This window comes from Prionailurus viverrinus, chromosome A1 (genome assembly GCF_022837055.1).
Source record: "Prionailurus viverrinus isolate Anna chromosome A1, UM_Priviv_1.0, whole genome shotgun sequence".
Classification (NCBI taxonomy): domain Eukaryota; kingdom Metazoa; phylum Chordata; class Mammalia; order Carnivora; family Felidae; genus Prionailurus; species Prionailurus viverrinus.
In genome coordinates, this window is record NC_062561.1 from 168,682,200 (window position 1) to 168,697,306 (window position 15,107).

Consider the following 15,107-nt stretch of genomic DNA (forward strand, 5'->3'; position numbering starts at 1 on the left):
ACATAGTGCAAAGCTCCATTTCAAGAAAAGAGTTAATACTAGCTTTCTTTCCTGTCGTTTCTCATCTTCCATTCCGGAGGCTGGGAAAGGAAAGAAAGCTTCCTTTGGGGTACCGGGTTAATGTTTTGGCCCTTGTTCAGGATCACCATCCAGCTTACCACTCAACCCTCCCTATGAAGATCAAGCATTCGAGGAAATCAAACAACTCAGTCTTTGTTACTAGACACACTTATGTTCTTTCTTCACCATGCCTCTATTCTCCTCTAGAATATTCCCTTCTTGAACCTCCACACCACTTACTGCCTATTTAGTAAGTCAACCCAACAGCCTCTCTTTGGCCCACATGTAACACAAACTGCCTTTTTTGTGGATAAACATCCTGTGTCTATCAAAATCTGGTATGTACAGTGTCTCACCCACTGTGGTTTCTCCCACACCAACTAGTTACAAGGAGAACTAAATTGAACCAGTATTTACTATGTACCGGGCACTGGGTGAACTGTATGCATACCTCTTTTCTTAATTGTCTTAAGAGACCTATAGATTTTTTACCATAAGACCAAAGACCACACAAGTTATGAGGTGACAGAGTCCCAAGTAAAATTCACATTTTCTATTGTACCTGGAATTCTGTTCCCTTGCCCAGAACAATCTTAAATAAATTTCTCAAACTCAGTGGTCTGTCTGCAGCAAGAGGAAGTTACCTGAACCAATGTCCTCATGAAGCTAATTCATCATTCCATTTCACATTCCACTGATGAAAATCCACAGGAAGACATTTTTTGATCAAAATTTTTATCTTATTTAAACCTATTCAGCACATCTCATCGATCTTAAATTATCTACTGTGTGGGAGACAGGTCCCATCAAGGTGGTGACACAGGAAGAAATCAACTGACTGCTTAAGCCCAAACTTCAAGGCTCCTGTTCCAGACCCCCCCACCCCCCCTCCATCCTGTCACCACCTACCTCTCTTTCCTTTACTAATCTCAGTATACCTAGAATTTTATGTGATGATTTCCATAATGTGTACCTCCCTACTGAACAGTCAGCCACATAAGGGCAGCGGCCATGGTTGGTGTCTGTCACATTTTAGCCCTGGTCCCTAGCACAGTGACTGGGATGCGATAGGTGCCCAATAAGTGTCTGCCAAAGGAGAAGGGGTGGGAGAGGCAAGGATGAAGACCAGGCAGCATGCATCCTAGCATGAATCTGGACGAAGTGCCATCTCAAGAATTATGCCGCCCAGTGGCTGACCTGACAGGAGCTCAGAAGCTGTGCTGCCTAGAGCAATATGGTAAAAGTTATTTTGCTTTCTCCTATCTGAATCATGGTATTTGTCAGCCAATACACACAGAAGTGAATTCAGTCCTGGTGAGTTGTGAAATTCTCCCTGTATTCTGCTCGGACTTCTCTCTGTGTGCTGTGGTTCTCCTCTGTGCAACGGGGATAAAGAAAAGAACTTCTACCACTGGTATGAAATCTTTTGCCTACCAAATAAAATAGTAAATGAACTTTCTCAGAGTTCCTTTAAAAACAAAACAGTTTGCATATCAAGTTTTGTTACTATTACATTTGTTTAGATATGTGTTCACCTTTGAATAACTGAAATATTTGGCTTCTTACAATAATGATCTAATAAGAAGGCAATCAAATACAGTGGTTCCTAACAGATTTCCAGTCTAAGAAACTTGGGTTCAGATATTCATTGAAATGTTATGCAATGTAAACTGCAATGATATGACAGTACCTACCCTACAGTGTTCCTGGAGGAATTAAGTGATCAAATATAAAGTGTTTAGACTATAACGTGCCAGACACATGGTCAATGTAAATGCTTGCTATTCTCATTATTTTGTGATTGAAAAAAATGTGAGCCCTAAAGAGATTAAGTGACCTGCCCAAGTTAATACTGCAAGATGCAAAGATAAGGCTAATAGTTCTCAACCCGCACTCCTGAACTCCATCATACATGGATTATGCTGTTTAAAATATACATATAACCAGCTTTTATTCCTTTTTCCTTTCTCTTTTGCATTTTACACTAAGCAAATAATTTCCTGGCTTTCAGGAAATTGTCATTTTTAAATGCTTACTGCCTGATTATATTCATTAAAGATTTCCAAATAGTCCTGAGTCTAGCAAAGTAGAAATCTTACCATGATTATGTTATTACAGAGCGGAGGAGAGAGAATGTATTTCTCTTACAAAACTTCTATGAGAGTCAATATAATTCCCATTATACTTTCTGTGCTATTTTATTATCCCTTTCTTTATTAGAGGTTTAGATTTGAAGCTGCTCTAAGAAAAAGGATAGGAATGGAAAGAGATTTAAATTGCTCTTTGTCCATATTAAGGCCAAAGCTTTAGCAGATAAGGACAAAGGAAAGGTTAAGACACAATGGTCAAATGCTGTGACCTAATTGTCTTGACCAACTTACTTTTTGTCCTTTCATTAATGAGAACCATCCAATTTAGACTCCCTTATTATGCAACAATGAAAGCCAAGTATGTTTAAGGGTATAGTTTTCCCTTGATGTCATTACTTTCTAAATGGGAAATATTTATGGACAAGAATCTAGATAGAACCTAAAGAAAGAGAACACAAAAAAATTGGTTGATATGAGATTGTTTTTCCCTTGTACACGCTCTGGTACTTTCATGTGTAAGCAAAATATTGGAAGTACCCATGGTGAGAATTCTAAAGCCAGATGGGTCTTTAAAGGGCAGAATGGCAAGAAAAGAGGTTAGGGATAATCTTAACAGTTGAAAGAGTTGACACAGACAAAGGTGCAGTGAATCACAGGGATCACAAATGGCCAGGGCTGGGCCAGATGACTCCCAGAGCTGCACACCTTCTCCCTGGCCCCCAGTGGATCACCCTCCTCCCTGATACCCCCCCCCCTTTTTTTTATACCAGTCATGCACAGTCCCACTTTCTCCCAAAGTCTTCTTCACAGTGACTTCTGCTGAGAATTTATTTTCTGGTCATTTCCTGTGACTCTTCTAAAAAGGTCCTAACTCTCTCTTTACTGACAGAGTAACAGGACGGAATGCATGAATTGCTGTTGACAACAATGATGTTTGTACAGAGCACTCTCTACAGGCCCCCCACCTCACTTTTTTCTCTCTCCCATGAGGTAATTCATGACAGAATGCTAACTTCAAATTCGATCAAAGACAAGATTACATTTAAGTTCCCCCCAAATCTGAGAACATGAATATACTTTGAAACAAGGACTGTGCATATATATCCTTTGCTTAATATGTGTTCTGAAACTGACTAAAGGAACAGACTCGCTGTGAGGATAATATATTCATATTGGATCCCATCTCAAACGCGTTACTGTAAAACACTTTGGTATTCTGAGTATTAGAGTAGTTATATAAAACTAGATACTCTATTTTCTCAAATGTTACAACATTGAAAATTCAAGTGTCTTATGCTGAAAGTTTATTTTTAAAAGATCACTTTTACATTCAAAAAAGAATGAATTACTTTCAACTTCTAATTTTATCTAATGCTTACCAACCAATATATGAAAGATTTTCAACTTTTACTTAAATATAGTCATTGGCTATACTGTTATAAATAACAGGCCAATAAAAGCTTTTCAAATAGTATCAAGTAGAGAGCGACAGGGAGAAGAAATGGTTACCTGATTCCTTAAGCAAGAAATTACCTCTTCTGTTTACTTACTATGTAGTCTCCGTCATTAAGAGCAGGTCAATTTGGCTCTTTATAAAGAAAGATGTAAGCAAAAATACTGTTCTTATCTTTTGATTAATCACATACTCACACTTTTAACATTACCCACCTGTCCTTTCCACTCAACGACTTGAGCCATCTCCCTGCTGCTGTTTGGAAGGTGGCTCAACTTTCGGCTGCCCAGAAAAAAGTCAAGTGATCTATTTTTATACATTCTAGTTTCATGGATGCTCCTACCTGCATGGGTGACATGGATATGTGACCTAATGCCCTTGCATATCGGATTCCTCACCTGTCAAAATAGGGGCTGGATTCCAATTGGGCTCCTCTCCTTGCCCCAGACCCCAACCACTCTCCATACAATACTCAGGGACGACCCTCACCCACCCTAACAGCTGCTTGCTTGGCCAGCTCCTGAAGCCAGGCTCCCTGAGAGGACAGCAGAGTCTGGAGTCAGCCATTACTGCAAGGCTAGCCTTCAGGCCTGCAGGTATGTATGGGAGGGCTACCTCTAGATCAGGTTCCTAAAGTATGGTGCCCTTTCTTCAACCAATAGAGAGTAACAGCTTTAAACCCTATGATAACTTAACTGCCTATTAACTACTCCCATGGAAAACAGGTGAAGCATTAGATAGTAAAGGGAGGCAGCACAGGGATAGAATCCCTGTTCACTTGTCCAGGTTCCCTAAACTCCATCCGTTTTAAAACCAGATAACCCAATTAAGACCCAGTGTCTTCTCTAAATAATAATTCAAAGCTTTAGAGCATCATTAATAAGAAAGAGGCATAAAAGACAATTTACAAAACTCCAAGTAAACTCCATATCCTACCTGGTCCCATTTATATTAGGAGCCATGTGACAAATACCTTTTGGTCTTGAGAAAATGACAAGTATATCAATGATCAGGTTTCTCTTTTCCCACAGCTACCAGGAAACCAAAAGTCCTATTTAATGCTTAAATAGATCTGAATTCCTCCACTAAATTCTCCCTGAAATATTCTCATGTAAATTTCTGAAGTCTTTTAGAATCTTTACTTTAACTGACTTTAGAAATTTGCATCTACTGCTTCAAAATAAACTTAGAAATAAGTGAAGATATCAAAATATATACTAATACCTCAGCCAGTCTTCTCCCCAGGATAAAGATTTAACTCACAAGGCCCAGAATGGTGGCAAAGCAAAATACAAGGAACCCGAGGCATGTGGACCACACAGCCTCCTTCCCCACCCCCCACCCCCAGGTCTGTGTATCCTGCCATCCACGGCAGTTGTGGCCTGGCCACTGGTGAGGAAGGTGTCCCCAGGTCACGAAACAGTAAACAGTCCCGGGAACTCAGTGCTGAATTACATAAACCACACAAGCACTTGAGACCTAACCACGCGCAGCTAGTGTTTTTGGAGCTCAGCAGTGCTGCTTCTTGATCCCTTGACAAAATTAATGATGGAACAATTCATTACTGACAAGGCAAAAAAATTTGCCACAATGTTTACAAGTGCTAATAAATTATGGATAATTTACCAAATTAATACCAGTGAAACAAAGCCCGCCTTTTTAGATTTTCATTTATCATTCTATCGAGCTCTTTCCTCCCACCCTGTCTCTCTGTCGTCTATATGTAGATGTCTCTCTCTCTCTCTCTCACTCTGTCTCCCTGTGTATGTCTCTCTCTCTCTCTCTGTCTCCATGTGTGTGTCTCTCTCTTCCCGTGTGTGTATCTGTCTCCGTGTGTGCGTCTCTTCTCTCTCTCAGGCTTCATGTGTATGTCTCTTTGTCTCTGTGTGTCTCCTCTGTGTCCATATGTGTGTGTGTGTGTGTCTCTCTCTCTCTGTCTCCAGGTGTGTGTGTGTGTGTGTGTGTGTGTGTGTGTGTGTGTGTGTGTGTCTAGCTTGGTATTTGTATGTCTCTGTCTCTCTGCCTGTGTCTCTCTCTCGGTCTCTGGGTGTCTGTTTTTTGTGTGTGTCTGTCTCTCTGTGTGTCTCTGTATGTCTGTCTCTGTGTTTCTTTCTGTATCTTTGTGTGTTGGTCCCTTGTCTCTTGCTGTGTCTCTATGTGTCACTGCATATGTACGTCTTTGTCTCTTTCTGTCTCTGACACACACACACACACACACACTTTCCGTAACAGATTTTGACTTGAAATCAAAGTTGGAATACAGTCTAAATGGTGTGTGCTGGTGCTGTGGATAACAAAAAACTGTAATTACGCTTCAAGAACAGATTCTACAGGAAGTAAATGAGCATCAGTATTTTTTTAAAAAGGAAGAAATAGTAAAAAGAAAACATTTTCCAAACCTAAACTCACTAGACCACAGTGACAACAACCTTCGGTGAGCACACGCCGTGCAGAAGGCTGACTCTTCCATCAAGAAACTTTTAATCTGGTACAAGAAATAAAATTGAAAGAGCTTCCCTTTGTATTTTTTATGTTTTGGTTTGGAAAGAATACACTGGTATATGACCTTATAAAGCCGAATTATTCTTAGCATCCAGATAATTTCTTGTGGTAATAATGGGAAATTAAACTCATAATGTAATATTTATATTGGAAGAACCAGCATTAAATTACTGGGCTGACTGTTTGAGTTGTAAAATGTGAGGGGAAAGGCTTCATTTTCAGTGGATTCACAAACCAACAAGAAAGTGGGCGGGATATGAAAATAATCCTCCCTCTGGCTCTGCAACCGTGTGATGAGGTCATGAGATGGACTCAAATGCTCTCATAAAAATGTACCCAACTCCTTGTGAAAAAAACCAGATTCAGGGTCCTTTGGAGAAACAGGGCTTCATTAACTGTTCATTCTCTTTGTGATAAAATTGTTTTACAAGAGATCTCTTATTTTCAATTTTTGAGTAATTCCATACTAACACCTCATCCCCAGCTTTCTATCCCAAATGAAATCTGATTTTTCTCCTAACACCCCCATCCCCAACTCCACCCTTAAAATGTGCCTGTCATCACCTGCTCCTTCTGTGCCCCTGACTGTGGCCAGATGCCTCCTGTTCCAAGTCTTGGGACACCTGGTTTCCTCTCCTTTCTCACTTGTATCCAAACTCCCATCCCTCCATCTCGCACTACTGCAGTGGCCTCGTAAGAAGGCTTTTCTTATGTCTGGGGTCTCCCTACAAGATTAGTCTGTCTAAAGAGCAATTCTCAAATCATCACTCAAAGTCAGCAGAGCTCCGCACTCCATTCCTGGTGCAAACAATTCTGGGACTTTTGTCCAAGCACTTCCTCAATGGGCCCTTGTTTACATCCATCACCCACTAGTCAGACAATCTCAACCACTGTGTTCCCAAAGGATTACATCCTGGAGAGAGGGGGTGGAATAGGGACACGTTGCACGACCTGATGCTTCCCAGCCTTGAGCAGCTGGGTCTATTTGCCCAAGTCTCCTGCGTAAATTTTTTTCCAGAACATGATCCAGGCAAATTGGGCTGACAAATTATGGTTAAAGGCAGACCTTCTTCTCTCTCTCTCTGTCTTGGCTCCTAATCTTGCCTCCATTCTGAATTTCAAAATGCTAACATTTCATACCCATCGCTGCTAAGAAATCTTTCCTGACTTCTCCACCACGAGACTTCCTCTTTCTTTAAATCCCAACAGCATGTGATCTATATTTGATAGTGTTAATTGTATTAGTCCTGCTTTAATGAATGATAGTGGTACTTGTCCCATTTCCATTTTTAGGCTATAAACCATGTTGTACACCCAAAGTCATAACGTAGGCGCCCCATGAATGTTTGTAGGCCCAAACCACAGTTGGGATATTCTTAATTAATTTGCTATTCGTTTTCCGATCTACTACTCTCCATCAGATGACAGTGTAACTCAAGTCTTCTGACAGTACCATCAGTAATGACTCAGGCAGCTCTCTGTAGGGCCTCTTGCCCTTATCCTTAGCCTCTTCCCTTCTTTTCAAGGGTCCTTTATCACGTTTAGCCTTATTAATGAGCTCAGGATGCATGATAATAAGTATCTAGCACTCATTTCCTCTCACCATCTGATCTAAGAATCAGATCTTTGGCTGGAGGAGTTCCACAATGACTGTAAGGATTGAACATTAAAAGCCCACACTTGCTACTCTTCGTCATCCTCCCAAAAAACCACACACACCATCCCCCAGCATGTGTGCTTGGCCACTGGCTGAGTTGTATGTGACCTTTTTCAGGGGTTTGGTGCTAGAAGATGGAAAACTGGAACTGTTCTGGCCAACGTGAAGACCAATAATATGGTATCATTCCAGCAGAAAGCCACAAACAAAGTCCACACTGGAACTAATTGGCACCAACCAGGAAGTGTGATACAATACTCTCCCTTCCACTGAAAACCTTCTGTGGTTTCAGGGTGAGGACGAAGAGAATTTTGAGAAAATAAACATCATACGAAATTTAAACCACACCAGGAACAAAAAAAATAAGGACTGCAAGACCACAGAGTAGTATTTTTATGGGTAACTTTCAATTTTATCAAGACAGTCAGGAAAATAGTACGTGTAGCTATGTTATGGGACTTAAAAGCCAAGTTTTCATTTTGTTTTTACATTAATATTAGGAGTTCCCACATTTCATCTCTGTGTATGTTTACATAAATTACATTGATATCAAATCCAGATTTGGAGCATCTTAGCATAAATACTTGGTTAATTCTCCTTAACACTTTCATAGGTCAGCTTTTGATTTTTTACGTTTCTCTGGGAAATAATACCTGTGCGTACAATATTGTGCGTACTATATTGCTACATTATGTTTTCATCATTTATGCAAGAAAACTTGTTACATCTAATATATAATTTATGTCCCTCTAGAAACAGGTATTTTTCTCCCAATTTACAGAAGCATTAGCTAGGTCTATTAAACACCAAAATACCAAAAGGAAACTTTTCCCTTTATCACATTCTTTTCCAAGTGTTAAAGGGGGCATGATTTTTTTTATAGCCTAAGTGGCTAAATCATTAAAGTAGTTGAGGGACATGGGGGGGGGGGGAAGAAGAGCAGCACCAACTTTCAACTCTAAGAAAGAGGAGGTGGCGAAAAGGTTAATTTTACATGATGCTGCATATTTTAATTTAACTGCTGTTTCATTCATTGTCTAAAAACACTATTTGGAAATATCCTTTTGTCGTATGTACAGAAGGGCTTTGCTATTGTCCCTCAGGAAGGCTGGCAGCTGGCCCTGCACTCTGACCTCCAACCCTGTCTCAGCAAGGGGCTCATTGATATTCCCAGAAGCTCCTCTCAATTGAAGAAGATCATTTAAAAAAGAAAACCCCACCTCAGGGCTGGTGGTCCTCTCACTCCCACCCTCTGCTCCTGCCCCCCCTGAGTGGTGGCATGCAGGTCTAGTCAAGCCCAACAATCCCTGGGCCCTTCATAAACTCACTATTTTTCATGTATATTTGATGGGTCCTTTCCCTCTTATTCAAAGCGGCTTTCACAGTCATGTTACTGGGTGAGAGCCTTCTATTCTAGACTTACATTTGATTAATTTGTGGCATTCATGTGTCTAATTCTCTGCACACAAAGGGAATGAACTAGCTTGGACTCTATCGACAAGCCATTTCTGCCAGGAAAGTTCAAACGTAAAGGAAAAGGCGAGGTCAGTGGAGATGGTTTCCAGCTTGCTAAAAGCAGCTTGGAATCAAACACAATAAAATAGTCTAGTTTCAAAAAAAAAAAAAAAAGGCAAAACAAAACCTAGCTATCATCTCCAATGCTTTTGTTAAGATACTTTAAAACATGTAAAAAGCAAATACCTAAACGCTGCATTCCTAGTCACACATACGTAGATGTGCACAAGAGGGAGCGCCCAAAACTACCGCAGCTTTCCAGACATCACACACATACCAAAAGAGACTCTTGGCTTCCCTTCAAATTCTATCAGTCAACTTTTATCAACCATAGTAAAAGCAGAAGACAATCAAAACTGGCTGCAATATCGTTTGAGTTTTAAGCTTTGGATCACTTCCAGTTATGTTTACAAAAGTGTGAAAGTATTCAGGAATGGAATAGTGACCAAATTCCTTATTCCTACTATGCAGTAAATACGTCCAAGCGCATCCCTAAATGCAATCCGTTGTAATTTCCTTAATTAATCTTAGCTAATCCTTAAATAATAATAATAGCAAAAAATTTAGTGTCCACACTAAACTTCCTACGACAGTTTCCTTTTGTAAGTTCTCATTCGAATCTGACTGGTTAATACTGGCTTTTTAAAAGTCCACAGAATTTTATTCTATGGCTACTTGAACTTTTACAAAATGTTTAAAAGAACTTACAACAAGATACGGGTTATCTGAAGTAGGCAGGGTGAGAAAGGGTTGTCCTATGTGTATCACAACCTGCCGTGTGTCCTTTCATAAAAAGCAGGACGCTGGTCATTCCATGATGTCACTGATATTCCATACAAAGAAGTCCCCACAGACCAAATTCCACTTCCTTTCTTGTATTGCCAAAGATGAAATAAATCTTTAAAAATTCAGGGGAGAAAAAACAACATGTATCAGGTTTGTTTGTTTCTTTTAAAGAATATACAGGGGAGTCTGCAGGGAATAATGAGAGAAAAAAATAAAAACTGAACAACCCTAGCTTCTTCCATTTCTGCCATTTACTTCTAGGACCTTGGGCTTACCCTCCTGCTCTAAGTACACATGCTCAGGCCCTAGGACCTGAACAATCATCTGCCTATTCCGGAAAGGTGGGAGAACACCATGCCAGGTAAATGGAGTTTGTGACCAAGCACCCCACTCCCGTCCCAGGCTGGGATGCCTGAAACCAAGACACCCAAGGCTCCTAAGAAAGGGAAGACACAGGGTAGACATTCCCACAGAGTTCTAGAAGCATTTTCTTTAATCGCACAAGGGAAACAGAACCATTCACCTTAAAATGCCAATAACCAGGCTCCACGAAGAACAGGCAAGGCAAAACCTAGGTTGTGGACTATGTGCAATTTCTAGGCTACCCTTGGAAATTAAAGCGTGTGTCACCCTTGGAAACTAAGGCCTGGGCACTCCAAGTATGTGCTCTTAGGCAAGGCAGCGTGTGGTGTAGACTGAAGAGTGTTTTTGTTGTTTCTAACATTTACATTCAAGCTTTAAACAAACATACATATACTCCGTTGCCTATGTACATGCACCTTCCTGTGGGGGAGTGGAAGAAATGCAAGAGACAAAAAGGAAAGCCAAAGATCACGGGGAGAGAACAGCCCATGAGAGAGCCAGGGAAGGCAGGTGGGAGACAGCTGGCTGGGGCAAAGCCTGTGAAGTCCTACAGAGGGGACACTGAGACAGGCAGCAAAGGGGACAGAATGGCAGAATAATGTCCACAAGAGGTACTGTACTGACAACAATTAAAGGGTAAAAACTAAGGAAAGAAGGAAACCACGGGGCACCCAACAGCTGCGGTTCTTAACTGCCTCAGCTTAGAGATGCAATCATTCCCCTTCTTCCACTGCCCATCCTCAGACTCAGGTCTTGAATGTGCCCAAGTGCCTCTGAGCAAGGTTGCCCCAGATGGAAAACACATAAATTGCAACACGTGAAAGAATCAGAAGTGCCAACATAAATAAGACTGAAGAGTTTGCTACTTTGAGGCTTGTGATGAAATGGACTACTTGAAAAATATTTAAAAACTTGATGATATAAAGTGTATCTTTTCCACAAAACAAAACTTCAGTTCTGTAAGTTCCATAAAATTATCAGAAGCCCTGCATATTTTTTTTTAATACAATCTGTCTTCTTTTTTTTTTTTTCAACGTTTATTTATTTTTGGGACAGAGAGAGACAGAGCATGAACGGGGGAGGGGCAGAGAGAGAGGGAGACACAAAATCTGAAACAGGCTCCAGGCTCTGAGCTGTCAGCACAGAGCCCGATGCGGGGCTTGATCTCCCAGACCGCGAGATCGTGACCTGGCTGAAGTCAGACGCTTAACCGACTGCGCCACCCAGGAGCCCCCCTGCATATTTTTATAAATCTATCTCAGCTCCTAGATTCAGTGGATCTGTGATGGCAACTGGTACTGAGAGTCCGTACAAAGTATAATGTCAGGACAGTCAAAATTATGACTTCTCATTAATTTCTCCCATCCTGATTCTTTTCAGCCTGGAGACCAAGTCCTCTCCCTGAGCTCCTAACAAACACATGCACATATACATACGTAGGGTGCATATGTTGTACAGCAGCACAGGTATCTCTACATATGAACATTAACATATTAGCCTATTAACTCCAAGATGGGCATACAGTCAGAACAGAAGCCAAATCTGGTGAACTTAAGCAGAAATGCTATCTCCGATAAGAAAATGGACTCTCTTGGGGTGCCTGGGTGGTTCAGTTAAGTGTCTGACTCTTGATTTCGGCTAAGGTCACGACTTCATGGTTGGTTTGTAAGACTGAGCCCTGTGTCGGGCTCAGCATGGAGCATGGAACCTGCTTGGGATTCTCTCCTGTTCTCTCTGCATCCCTCCCCCGCTGGCATGCTCTCCCTTTCTCTCTCAAAATAAATGTTTGTTTTTAAAGAAAAAAAAAAACACAGAAAAGAAAACAGGCTCAAAAACTCCACTAGAGGATTGGAAGGAAATGGGCCCAAACCTAAGAAGGCAGCCATGGAAGCTAATAGCTCTGGGTACTCCTGCATACTGTCTGCTGAGCTGTTGGACTCAAGGTCCCACAGCCACACCCACACCCCCATCAGCAAACCCTGAAGGCCAGTGGCAAGGCAAGGAGCTCTCAAACGTCCATGATTCTTTGGTCCCTCTCCCCAGACTTCAAGTCCCAGGCAGAGACATCAGATTGGTGAGTGTAGGCCATGTACCTATGCCATAATTGCTGGAGATCCCAGGGAACAAAGACCTAGCCGTTGGGAGTGTGCTATACTGGAGGTGAGCCCTCACTGCATTGAAATGGTCTCCAATGGTGGGTATTCCAGTCCTCTAGGAAGGGCCCTTCAAGATGCTAGGCACCTCCAAACACCTTCCTCCCCTCCCCCCAAAAAAGCACAAAAAACAAAAAGGTGACAGCTTCACTCCCAGAGACTTATACACTATGAAGCAACTAACCACTACTGTTTGAGTAAAAAGGGTGGTATTAAACTTACGAACAGAAACTATTGCTGAGGACCTTTTTAAAAGAATACATTACTAGAGGAAATGGTCTGTTAGAGAAGGACAATTAACTATTAAATCCCCCTCCCTAACCAAGTATATAGTAATTCTCACACTGAATTCAAACATTAAAAGATCTTGGACAGGGAGAAAAATAGGCCAGAGTCACCTGGATTCTTGCCCTAACTCCAGAAAGTTGACGTAACATAATCAAGACCTATTTAAAAGCTAGTTGTATCGGTTTAACGCAAACTCTGAGCAGAAAGCTACCTCCTAATGGCTAAAGAAACTGTTTCCACTTTCTAAGAGGCAAGACCCATAAAGGAAGGACCTCTAATTTCTGGTAATTACCCTGGTACCTTAAAGTCGGTAATTACATGGAGAACCATGCCCTGAACTGGCCTTCAGTTTGTTCCAAACCCAGTGCATGTAATTAGCCTTGATTAATATCCCACATTTCACATCAACAGAAACAGTGAATCCAAATGATCCCCATATTCTGCTGCCTCAGGAAACCTCGCTGTTCAAATTCTGTGCCTTTATCAAGGGAACATGCTGAGCAAATGGGATCAAATGATGCCTTGGCACCTACCTTGGTCTAACTATTCAGAGGGAAGCAGCAATGCCTTTCATGTAATCATCTTAATCCCTTGTATCAACTAATTAATACACAGAGAAAGCTTTTACTTGCATGTGAGCAATTATACCAAGTTCCTGGTCGGTGTCCAAATGGATTCACAATATAATTCATGAACAATGAGGCAGTGGGAAAGACAGTTTCCAAAGATGACTTTTAAAATGAAAAAGGAGCTGGGGGGACAGGAATAAAATGACTTTGTTAACAGTAGGGAGAGAGGACAAAAAAAGGTCAGTTTCTCAAAAAAATTCAACTTCAGAACCCTATTTTGCATACGACTTGCTTAAACAGGTGAATTTATGTGAGCAAATAAGACCCAGTAGAGAGTAAAGAGCTTTGACTCTACGTCCTTACAAAGTTGAAATACCATGGAGTTACTTACAAGGGGCTTGAAAACAAAGAAAACTGATGCCATTAAATAACTAGCTTCAACTAAAAATAAGCCAAAATAGACTCACTGCACACAGACTTTTCAAAGGCAACTAAGATTTGAGCTCAATGATTTCAAATTCCTCCCTTGGGGTACCTGTTGCGTGGCCTTTTTTTTTTTTTTTTTAATGCCAAAGACAGTGCATCAGTATTTGCAGCAGCCTGAGAACTCATCCAAGAATTGGGAACACGGAGCAGCAGGGGTTGGGGGGCAGTGAGTGAGCGAGTAGGGAAGACTGCTCGGGTGCCTGCACAAAAGGACATCCAAAGCATCGGCACCTGCTGTAGGGTTTCTGCTCTCGTGTCTGCCCCAGCCAGAGTGGGAATCGCTCCAGCGTCGGGGCAGCTTGTAATCCAATGTGGGGCAGAGGGCACAGGAACCTAGTGGCTCAGGCATTCAAGGAAAGGCTCAGTAATGAAGCACCACATTGTGGTAACGAGCCCCGGGTGTGTGCTGTGAACTTCCCCCGCGCAGATGGCTCGCTGTCTGGGGAAAGCATTATCCAGCACAGCACAGTCAACAAGTACACTGAATCCAAGATTCAAGAAACAAAACACTTCCTCCAGTCACCCCCTACCACCAGACCACGCTGAAGCTGCTTAAAAATTGCCAAGGGTCTTCCTTTTTTTTTTTTTTTTTTTTAAGAGTAAGATGCTGATCACATAGGTTTGGGCTCTCTGATTTAAATACTGTACTGAGCCACCCTGGGAACCAGACAGTATCCTCCCGGCTACAAGGCTAAAGAATGAGCAATCACCAGCCCGTGGAATTTTCATGATCCAGTTTCCCCACCTTCCCGCCGCATACCCACTGGCAGAAACCAAAGGGCTGTCACCCTGATGAGAGAAAACAAAGCTCTGCAACTGTGTTATGAAACAGGTTTCTCCTTTCCCATAGACATTCCTTTATGGCTAGGTCATGTAAAACAGCAAAATGCTCAATGAACACACTTGGTCCTGTTCCCCGCAGGTGACTGTGCCCTTCAACTTGACCTGAGATACAGGGAGAGGGAAAGAAAACCACTCTCCAATTTCTAAGTAAAAGGTGACCAGACAGCAGCTATAGCAAAGCACAGCCTACTGTTAACAACAAAAAGAAATTGAAAGCAGCAATGTGGACAGCACAGTCATACAGGTGTGGGCCAGGACCTGAGAGGGCAAAATAAAATGCTTCTGGGGTCGAATCTGGGGCCAAATTGACTGAAAAGGCCAGACTGGCAGAGAACCTGATTT

At 41.7% G+C, this 15,107-nt stretch overlaps 1 protein-coding gene across 2 annotated transcripts in view; it reads right to left on the minus strand.

Annotated features, from left to right (window-relative positions):
- The window catches only part of EFNA5 (ephrin A5), a 281,547-nt gene that overhangs the window by 170,324 nt on the left and 96,116 nt on the right, over positions 1 to 15,107 (minus strand). The window lies entirely within an intron of this gene.